This window comes from Suricata suricatta, chromosome 4 (assembly GCF_006229205.1).
Source record: "Suricata suricatta isolate VVHF042 chromosome 4, meerkat_22Aug2017_6uvM2_HiC, whole genome shotgun sequence".
In the NCBI taxonomy this organism is placed as follows: Eukaryota; Metazoa; Chordata; class Mammalia; order Carnivora; family Herpestidae; genus Suricata; species Suricata suricatta.
Genome location: NC_043703.1, coordinates 163,029,780 through 163,041,085, shown reverse-complemented (window position 1 = coordinate 163,041,085; position 11,306 = coordinate 163,029,780). Strand labels below are relative to the sequence as shown.

The following is an 11,306-nucleotide window of genomic DNA, read 5'->3' as shown; positions in this document are numbered from 1 at the left end:
TGTGTCCGCAGCTCCGTCTGGCTCCCGGTGGGCCCCGGTGGCTGCGGTGTATCTCCGATGTGTCTGTCATCCTTGACACCGGGCAGGGAAGGGAGGTCAAGTTCAAGGAGATGCTCAGGTGGGTGCCCTGCTCCTGGTGGCTGGTTCTCGGCTGTTCACTTACTAGCGTGTTTTCTCATTGGCCAGTTGTCTGCAATACGATCTATTACAGATAATTGATATTTGGTAGACGGACAAACATCCTCCTTGGAGCCACCTGCGGGGCCATCGACGAGAACAGCACCGGGATTTTGCTTGTGACAAATTCTGAATCAGCAGAGGTACCTCCTGTGGGGTGAGAGTGAGGAATTCAACAGAACTTTATGCGCAACTTGAAACGCTTCTGTAGCAGGACCGGGCCTGGGGGGAGGGGCTTCTGCGTTCTGCAAGGTCCCCTCGGCTGTGAGCCCAGCCCTGGGGCGAGGCCGTCGGGCCCCTCTCTTCTCCACCGATGCTTCTCTTCTCCGTCCTGCTGCCTCGGAGGACGGCTTTTTATCAGCTTGTGCACAACCCACCACCGTCGCAAAAGGAAAGCTTTTTATTCATATTTACTTCGTTTTCCCCACATGAGTTGTAGAGATGTTGTCTCTAATGTGCAATGTGCATAAATTATGTTTAATGGTGAGAATTTAGGTGCTCAACTCCCAGTGTTTGGACGGAAGGTTAGGCTGTGAAACAGACAAGGACCATAGACATAATTTTCAGACACAGGAAGTAGCCTTTAAAATTCTCATTTCTGGAAAAGCTTAACAAGAAACCTAATTGACTGCCTCTACCACACCCTGGGAAGGAACTTGCAGGTGAATTTGTTACTTAGTTACCCAAAATGGACAGCATCTTCCGGAGGGAAAAATATCTCCTTCCATGAGTACGTTAGAGGAAAGAAAATCCAAAGCTGGAAGACGAAGGAAGCCGGAAAGCCCACGGGCACTTTGACTTGACAGTGACCGTGTTCAGGGGCCTTTTTCCTTGTATCCACGTGTCTTCCACAGCTGGCCGCTTTTCCCCAAGAGAGGGCAGGGGTGAGAAACGGCAGGGGGCCTGTGACTCGGAGCCGAGGCCTGCTCTGGACCTCACGCAAGATGCCGTCCCCGAGCCGGTGTGATGCCGCGAGGCCAGGTCAAGGCGTGTTCTGGATCTTTTCATCCTCGTGGCTTGTCTGCATTGCTACCGAGTGAGGAGGACCTGTGACAGGGCAAAGAAAGTCTATAAATAAAACTCGCATTTTCTGCTTGTAAACAGAATAAGTGGGGGAAAGGCGGACCTCTGATGGGAACTTACGATAAATCAAAAAAGTAAAGTTGTACCTCACTTTGAAATGCCTTAAAATAACGCATTTCACAGACTAACCAATAGCGTGGGCCCAGAATGCAAGTGGGTTTGAGCAAACCATACATCCATTTGGGGCGGAGTGAAGCACTCCTCAAGGTCCTTTGGTCCCACCCTCTGAATCTGTGTGACATTCCCTCAAACTTCTGTGTCACCACTGTCCAAACGTGTGTCAGAAGCCCATGCACCTGCACCTGACTGGCAGGCCTGCGTCAGGCCTGTGTGGACAAGGTCATTATATGTGGCTGTTAACCTTACACCTTCGTTATTTGCTGTCCTGCTGGGCATGTTGTGCCCAAGTTTTTAAAATCGCCCCAAATCACCCCAAAACAAACACCAGAGACTGCCAGGGAGACCGAGTCACGCCTGCAAAAGCAAAGGGCCTTTATTATAAGCTTAAGCTTGGGCTCACAGTCTCCAGCCCACCCAACGGCCACGTGGAGAGAGCCCTGAACAAAGGCCGGGCAGGGCCTTTTATGCCTTTGGGAGGGGGAGTTACAGGAAATGATGACGGTGTACAGTGATCCAATCCCTGCCCCCCGCATCAACACTGGCAGTTGTGGGAGCCAGTCACACCATCCGGAGCACTGACCAATCAGAGTGGGACCAGGACGCCCCAGTGGGGCGTGACTAGGCCCGCCTCTAGAAAGGTCAAAGGTATTGGCCGGCCTCCCCGATTGGGCGCAGCAGGAGTTGTTCCTCCTTAATGTGCGCCCTTTCAAGAGAAGCTGGCGCCTTCCCCTTAGGGGAAGGCTGGATCGGACCTGCGGCCGGCGGGGAACGCCCCCCCCGACAGCCGCCTGGCGCATCCACCTGGAGGTGCACTGCGACCGGCTCCAGGAGGGCTGGGACGGCCCGGTGGGGAGGGCTGGATCCGACCTGCATCCTTACAGGCATGCATCTCCTTCGGTCATTAGTCCCTCAGGAGAACCGTGCATTTCTGCATGGTGACCAGCAGGCCTGCTTTCCCGTAGTCCTCAGCCTGGCCTGGCAGAGCCCAGGGGATGTGGTCGGTGCTCCAAAGGCACGTGGTGATTGGCTAACATTGGACATTTTTGGGAAATGGACATTTAAAATGAGGACCAACATTTATTTTCTGTCTCTGCAGGTGACATCTCTGTTCGTTTTTCCAGAGGAGCTGTCTGCCCCCTCTTTCTCCATTACGCCTAATTTATGGAAGGGCTACGATCTAGTCACTTGAGTGTGCTGCCCCTTATTTTGTTTCCTGGCTTCTGCTTTTTAAAAACTCCACCTTAAGATGACAGCGAATCTGCGAGGGAAGGGCTCAGCAGGGCAGACACGGTTTGTAGAAACATTTTCTTATCTTGCCTGTTGTTGATTTTTCTGAGAGGTTGTAATTATTTCATTATCATTAATATTTACTGAAATCCTGCCATTTTCCCAGTAAATAGTTTTTAAAAAAATTTCACCCCTTCCCCCATCCCTCTCCTCTGGGAAGCATCTGTTTTTCTCTATAGTTAAGAGTCTGTCTCTTTTTTCCCCTTTGTTCATGTTTTTGCTTCTTAACTTCCACATGTGAGTGAAATCATATGGTATTTGTCTTCCTCTGATTGCTTTATTTCACTTGGCAATATATTCTCTAACTCCATTGATGTCGTTTCGAATGGCAAGATTCCATTCCTTTTTGTGGTTGAATAATATTTCATTGTATGTATTATGCCACTTCTTTATCTATTCATCGAGCAATGGCCACTTGGGCTGTTTTCATAATTCGGCTATTGTGGATAATGCTTCAGTCAGCACAGAGATGCATGTATGCCTTTGAGAGAGGGTTTTTGTATTTTGGGAATAAATGCCTAGTAGTGCGATGACTGGACCACAGGGTAGTTTTATGTTTAAGTTTTTGAGGAGAGTCCATACTGTTCTCCACAGTGACTTTACCAGCTTGCACAAGGGTCACACACTCACACAATACTAATTGCTTCTTGTATAGTTGATTTTACCCATTCTGATAGATGTGAGGTGGTATCTTAATGTGGTTTCCATTTGTATTTCCTTGATGATGAGTGATGTTAGCATCTTTTCATGTATCTGTTGGCCATTTATATGTCTTCCTTGGAGGAATGTTTATTCATGTCTTCTGTCCATTTTTAATTGGATTATTTGTTTTTTGAGTGTTGAATTGTATCGGTTCTTTATATATTTTGTATATTAACCCTTTATCACATATGCCATTTGCAAATATCTTCCCCCATTCAGTAGGTTGTCATTGAGTTTTGTTGATTGTTTCCTTTGCGGTGCAGGAGCGTTTTATTTTGATGTATTCCCTATAGTTTATTTTTGCTTTTGATTCCCTTGCCTCAGGAGACGTACCTAAAAAAAAGCTGCTGTGGCCAGTGTCAAAGAGGCTACTATCTGTGTTCTCTTCTAGGACTTTTATAGTTCCAGGTCTCATGTTTAGGTCTTTAACCCGTTTTGAGTGTATTTCTGCATATGGTGAAAGAATGTGGTCCAGTTTCATTCTTTTGCATATTGCCATTTAGTTTTCCCAGCACCATTTGTTGAAGAGATTGTCTTTTCCCCATTGTATAGTCTTGGTCTTGTTTTGAAGGTTAATTAACCATATAGTTGTGGGGTTATTTCTGGGTTTTCAGTCTTATTCTGCTGACCTGTGTGTCTACTTTTGTTTCAGTGCTCTACATTAAATCTATAGATTGCTTTGGGTGGTATGGACATTCTTATAGTATTTGTTCTTTATTTTTTCTCCCCTCCCTCCAGTATTTGTTCTTCTAACTCATGGGCGTGGACTATCTTTCCTTCTGTGGCACCTCCGGCACCTCTCATTAGTGTTTATAGTTCTCAGAGTACAGGCTTTTCACCTCTTTAGTTAGGCTTACTCTTAGATATTTTATTATTTTTTGGTGCAGTTGTGAATGGGATTGTTTTCCTAATTTCTCACTTTGCTGTTTCGTTGTTAGTGTACAGAAATGCAGTGGACTTCCGTACATTGATTTGTGTATCCCGTAGCCTTACTTTGCTTAGAAACATTATCATATCTTGCTTGTACTTGATTTTTCCAACAGGCCATCGTTAATACTTTATCATCAATATTTACCAAAATCCTGCCATGTTCCCAGTAAATAGTTTTGATATCAAATTTAAGTATTTTGTTTAAAAGATCTCATTTCCTTCATCCCATAGAAGAGGAGAAACACACACAATGCATAAGGGTGATTTATTGTGATAATGGACATTTAAAAAACGGTCTTCACCTAATTTCAGATTACTTCTACCTGGGCCGAACTTACAACTGAAGAGCACTTTCCAGTGAGATTTCTTTTTTTTTTTTAACGTTTTATTTTATTTTTGAGAGAGACACATACACACAGAGCATGACCAGGGGATGGTCAGAGAGAAAGGGAGACACAGAATCTGAAGCAGGCTCCAGGCTCTGAGCTAGCTGTCAGCACAGAGCCCAACGTGGGGCTTGAACCCACAAACCGTGAGATCATGACTTGAGAGGAAGCTGCCCGCTCAACCGACTGAGCCCCCCAGGTGCCCCAGCTTTCCACTGAGATTTCATGGTGTTACCTTTTACCCTCCATTCTGATTTTTTAGGGAATTCTATTGAATTATTCGTGCCATTTTCTTTAAGGGTCTATTTGAAGAAGACTGGATTGTTATTCAAAACTTGGAAACAGGAACTGAAATGGGAATGAAAGCAATCATTGACATGTGTCGAGTTAACATTTGTTTTCCTTATCAATAATATGGATGAAAATCAAGGAAATTCGCAAATAACCTCGCCTACATGAAATGTCCCTACTCTAGTCCCCCAAGTCACAGGCAGAGCTGATAACAAACGATGCATCTTTTATTCTCTCTGCTTACTCTCTAGAAGGCATTTGGGGCAGGAGAGAGTGGAAGTTATAGGCGGGTTAAGCCAGGAAAAGCACACATAGGATCCGAGTAACCCAGGGGCCTTGGAGCGGTGGGACCTAGTGACCCTGAAGAACCACAGAGTGAACGTGTCTTCTTGGGTTTGTGTTTCCAGTCCCGTGCTTCTGTGAAATGTTTTACGTGTTTATGTATGTTATGTATTTATGATATTTTAAAGGAGGTGACTAAGTGTTTGCAAATAAGGTTTTGCATTTAATCTTAGAGATGGCATAAGGACTTATGAGTTGTTTACACCTGCTTTCAGCGATGCCATAGGCCGCATGGAACGGTTTTAGTGAGAACAGTGATAAAATGCAAATCTGGAAATATCTCATTTATCTCTCATTTTTAAGCAATGCTGAGTTTTGCAAAAGCGATTTTCCATCTATGTGATGTCTCTGTAGTTAAGCCACAATTTCTTCATTTTGGAAAGCCTGTCTCCCGATGAAGCAGCCATCATTTTGCACACAGCAAATCCCTTTGCCGTGTCGTTTGGTATTTTCAGGGAGCACCGAGCTCCCAGGCTTCTGTCCCTGCACAAAGTGCTCCACATGCTGAGATTTCCGGGCCCCGTGAACTCTGTACGGTCTTCCCTGCCTCCTCTCGCTGTGGGATCAGAGGTGCATCTTGCTGCTGTCCGTGCGCTCTCTGCCGACCACCTCGTGGGCAGGAGGCAGAGGGGAACTTGCTGGAATTGCCCGAGTGGACTTTCCCACGGGCCGAGCATGTGAACTTGCACATGTGGCCTTGTGACGACGTGTGAGGTCAGGTGCTGTTCTGGGCATTCTAGAGCTCAGGTCACGGCGGGCGGGCTCTGAGCCCCTGGACCCTGTGTCCTCTGCTCCTTCAGTGCTGTGAAGGCGCTGTCCCGACCCCTCTCGCAGGCTCTGCTCACCAGCACCACAGTACTGTCGTAGGACCTGCTTCCTTTGAAAGTAAATTCGTTTTCAGCAGCATTAATCGAGGTTCCGTCTACACCCACAGGGATCGGGGGTTTGGCCAATGGACACAAGCGCAGTCAGCAGTGAGCAGGAGAGTGCAGCCGGCTTTCCAGTCAGATGACGGGTCTCGGTCCTTCCTCAACTACCCCACTTCCAGAATTGCGCCCTCAAACTTCCACGTGCTCGGCTACTCAGAGTGGCCGATTTCTGCCAACCTGGGCAGAAAGGCTGTGATTTCCCGCGAGGCTATGGACTCAGAGGTTCTCCCCCCTCAACCACGGGCAGAGAGTCCCCTTCTGTCTGTCCTGCTGTGGTGCTTCTGAGGACTCAGAGCTGCTTTTACTGACTGTGGTGGTCTCGTCTCACGGTTCGAATCGGCGGGAAGAATCCACCATTCTTCCTTTCTCAGGCCGCCTTATCTCCTTTGTGAAGACTGAGGTGTCACTTAGGTCCAGTGAGGCCCGCCCTTTCCAAGGGGTGTTCCAGGAGTTGGCGACACACACAGTCATGTAACTGGCAACATAGTCCAATATGGGACATCAGTGCCCCCAGGTTCCTTTTGTCCCTTGGTCCCTCATAGTCCACCTGTCCTTCCTCCTCTCCCCCTAACCTGGCCACCACCCGTGGCTTTTCTGTCCCGAAGTCCTGCCTTTGGACAGTGTCACAGAAGTGTGCAGTCTGTCCTCTTGGGAGTGTGTCTTTCACTTATGATGACGCATGTGGGATTTGTGGGGTTACCTGATGGGGCGGTGGCCGGCAGTGCGGCTGTGAAAGAACTCACCTGAGCCGGAACGAGGGAGCTAGAGGTTTGCTGAAGGCACCAAGGGGGCTGCGGGCAGGGCCGCAAAGAGGGGACTGTCTGCTGGGGGCAATGGTCAGCGGGCCAGGCTCTGGCTGATGGGGGGACGGTGAGGGGTAGGGGGACGTACGGAATCCTCCTGTTTTGATGCCCAGCCTGCATGTAAGTAGCCCATTCATTACTCAGCTGGCGCCAATGGGTGTTTCGAGCTGGGTCCCCCACTGAGCCTGTTGGCGGTCAGCCCGGCTGTCACGTGGGCTGATGGCCTCACTCGGGTTTCCACCGCTGGAGTCTGCTGCCGGCAGGTGGCCGCTACGGGTCGTCTGGCTTGCAGGTGGCAACCAGTGGTCATATTCCATTCGACAGAAGCACTGTTGAGTGTCTGTCTATTCACCAGGAAGGACATTGGGTTGGTCCCAGGTTTTTGCGATTTTAAAAATTTGAAAATGCTCTGGACGGCGACACACAGATTGGGTGAACGCCCAGGGGTAAGATCGCCGGGTCCCGTGGTAAACGCACGGTTAACTTTGCTCCATAAAGAACCGGCCAACGTTCCCCACAGCAACTGTGACGCTTTGCCCTGCCGCTTGTTAGTGACGTGTCCCCTTTCTTTATGTGAGTTAGAGTCGATGCGTTATCACCTGTGAAGCACCCTCGTGTCTGTCTTCAAGAAGGTTGTTAGTCTGCAGTTTTCTTGAGAAGCTTTTCTTGGGTTTGACGTCAGGCTAAGGCAGCCCATAACGTGTCCCCAGTGGTGCCTCCTCATGATCAGCTGGGGTTTTAGGAAGATGCCATAGAGGTGCCGTGCCCTTCATATCGGGGACATCCATGTGACGTCCCCAGCAACAGCAGCCTTCATTCCTCGATGACGTGGCGTGTATCGGATTCTCCTCTGTAAACTTCCCGTTCATCCCTCTGCTGCTCTGGGGGGTTGGAAGTGAATCTCTAAGTCTCACCTCCAGGGAAAGTGAAGTGTGACTTCACCACCACCTCCAGGAGGCAAAGCTCAGTCTCTGTATCTGTTCTTTGGAATTCTCCCACAAGGAATATTTGTTTCTTATCTCCCACTTAGTAATTTATTCAACCATTTATTCATATCGTTATGGATTCCTATCTACTTATTTCCTGCTTCGGGCTGTCATCCAGGGTGGCATTACGTGTTGTTCCCATCACTATTATTGTTCCTGTTTTGGACATTGTTTGTAATTCTTTCTGCCCAGTGCCAGGGTCCCTCTGACATGTTGCTTTGAGATGTTTTGTTTAAGAACTTCCTGTTCTTCTGTTACTGCAAGTGCCTCCAGGCCCCTCTTGTTTTCGCTGCCTTTGCTACGGAATCAGCCATTTATCCAGGGCGCCCGGCTGTGGACCCTCAGGCCTGCTGCACCCACTCTGAGCCAAGCCTGAACCCTTTTACCCCTGTCTTCCTCCCACACTCCACCCCAAGGAGGCCAGCGCTCAGGCCCCGCCTCTCCTTGGCGGAGTCTGTCTGTCCCTCAGTTCTGGGCTCGTTGGTTTCCGTGATCCCAAGTCTCTGACGACTTCAAGGAAATTGTAAGTTCATACATTATCTCACTTTGTCTTCTTGTTGGGAATGGAGAGGCTCTCTTTCCAGTTGTTCACATCCCACGGTGAAGCCGGCTCAGTTTTTGGTACGGGACGTGTTGGGGGGACGTGATGGTGGTGAAAGCCTTGGCGTGACCCATGGGAATCGGTGTGCAAACTGGGTCTCTAGGCCCCGGTCTCCAGCTTGGTCCCTGAACCACCCGGACTTAAGAATCCAACAGACTGGGGCTGGACCCTGAGGCCAGACTAGGGGAGATTTTTGTCATCCATGGTGATCGTGGGCTTCATTTATCTTGGTCTGGACTCGCAGGCCAGGCCAGAGTGGAGGTGGCACCTGCCATTTCACGGAAAGGTAGGCAGCCTTCCAGTACGGGCTGCCATGTTTTGGCAAATCATTGTCGAGTGCACTATTATTACCAGAGGACTAACCTTTGTTGCAAACTTCAGTCCTTGGGGCTTGGCGTTCCGCTCCTGGAGACCCCTGTTTATAGTTTAGAGAGAAGAGTTTCAGCTGCTAACACTGACGGTTTCTATTTCAGGAAGATAATTCACAAATGTTTTTTAAGAAAGGGTTTTCCTTAAGGCACAACACAAAGAGAGGCGCCTGTGGGGCTCAGTCGGTTAAGCATCCGACTTTGGCTCAGGTCATGATCTCACAGTTCATGAGTTCTAGCCCGTGTTGTCGGGCTCTGTGCTGGCAGCTCAGAGCCTGGAGCCTGTCTTCGGATTCCGTGTCTCCCTCTCTCTCTGACCCTCCCCTGTTTGTGCTCTCTCTCTCTCTTTCTCTCTCTCTCTCTCTCTCTCAAGTAAATAAAAACAGTAAAAAAAAAAAGACAACACAAAGAAACAAGGTATGTCATGTTGACGTTGAAGAAATGTGTGTGTTCTGTAATAATTCAGCTGCGGTGAGGGCACATGTATGGTCCTGTTATAAACAGTAGTTACGTTTGTCTCTTGAAGTGTAATTAAAATATGCAGAGAATATTTGGTGGAGTAGAGGTCTTCTTGCCCACCGTCCCCTTCTGCCCCCCACAAACCTAATAATAGTAGCATCACCAAATTTTAAATTGTTTCCTAAAGTATTTCATAGCTGTTTACTGATGATCATAATTTTTTAGATTTGTAGGTTTTTAAAACATTTTATTTTTTAAAAATAGTCTATTGTCAAATTGGTTTCCATACAACACCCAGTGCTCTTCCCCACACGTGCCCTCCTCCATCACCGCCACCCCTTCTCCCCCTAGATTTGTAGTTTTTAAAGTAGTTTGAGGTACATGGCTTCCTGGTGTAGCACACTGGCCATAGAAAGTGGGAAATGATATGTTCCCGTATGAAATGACGCAACGCTTGGGAAATGCTTGGCAAAGTGTAAAAATCCTGTGGACGTATTAACCATTTGTCTTTTCATTATGTAAAGTGGGTTATTCTCCAGATGAGGAGACTGAGGCGTGGAGCGGGTCGGAGTCCTCCCCAAGGTCACGCGTCATTTCCTGTTTCCGGGTTGTGACGCAGCAGGACGCCACCGCGTGTCTTCCGGGGCCTGAAGGCCTCGTATCTGCGGGCGGCTCATTCCACAGCCACGACGTGTGCCTCGGACCTTAACCAGTAACAGCTGTGCTCTCTGGACGTCATTTGGTCCCCAAAGCAAAGCGCCTGCAGCCCGGTTCTCCTTTAAAGTGTGGCGATTCTGGTTCCGTGAGACAGGACTGGTTTCTGAGACTCCCTCGCCGCAGGGATTCCCCAGCACTGTTTGTCCCCTCCCTCCGTCCATGGACCCACGCGTGAGGCCCCAAGCATGCTCCCCTTGCAGAAAGATAGAGGGGTGTGACCGCAGGAGAGGCCGAGGGGCTCCGCCGGGTGTAGGGAGTGGTGAGCCCAAACTCCCTGGTGCGGGGGCCGGCTGTACCCCGTCACGTCTCACCGGCTGACTTCTCTTGCATTACTCATATTTAAAATGAACCAGCTCTCACGAGGGCCTTGGAGGTTCTACTGGAGGTGAAGACCACTGGGTCCTTGTCGGCAGAGCCGCCACAGAACAGAGGGGGACGGCATCTGGGGACCCGCAAGACGGGGCTGTAGGAGGGTTGTTTTCAGGCTCCAAGACGGTAGTGAGGTTCTGTGTGCCTGCTGGCTTTTTATACCATTTCCCGTCTGTGGGCTGCGAGGAAAACCAGTGAGAGACACAGGCAGACTTGGGACCCATCCGGCCGTCTTCTGTCTGTGGGTTCAATGTAAAATTTTCATTATAGGGGCACCTGGGGGGCTCAGCCAGTTAATCAACGGACTCTTGATTTCAGCTCAGATCATGACCTCATGGTTCGTGGGTTTGAGCACCATGTCGGGTTCTGAGCTGACATCGTGGAGCCTGCTTGGGATTCTCTCCTTCCCTCTCTCTCTGCCCCTCCCTCCCTCGTGTGCGTGTGTGTGCACGTGCGCGCACGTGCTCTCTCTCTCTCTCTCTCAAAATAAATAAATAAACCTCACAAATGAAAATAAAGTTTCACTCTGATTGTTTATATCTTCACAATCAAAATCTTTCAACAACAATTTCTTTGGGATGTTGGGAAAATAGGAGCTCCACCGAATGTTGAGGAATGGCTACCATCTGATTTCCTATTGTTTTTGGTAACTTAAGTGCCAACAAGATAATCGAGGAATTTTGTTTTGTTTTGTTGGAAGAAAAGAGGTTTATTTCCCAGATGCTAGAACTGGAAGGCATGCCACCCACGAGGGCC

The 11,306-nt window shown here is 48.8% G+C and overlaps 1 long non-coding RNA gene across 1 annotated transcript; it reads right to left on the bottom strand.

Moving 5' to 3' along the window:
* Positions 1-734: 734 nt before the first annotated feature.
* Positions 735-9,189, bottom strand: LOC115289230. The gene is made up of 2 exons (XR_003907490.1): positions 9,001-9,189; positions 735-1,224 (listed from the first exon to the last, which is right to left on the bottom strand). It is a non-coding gene; the product is annotated as an uncharacterized LOC115289230 (long non-coding RNA).
* Between the last annotated feature and the right edge of the window lie 2,117 nt (positions 9,190-11,306).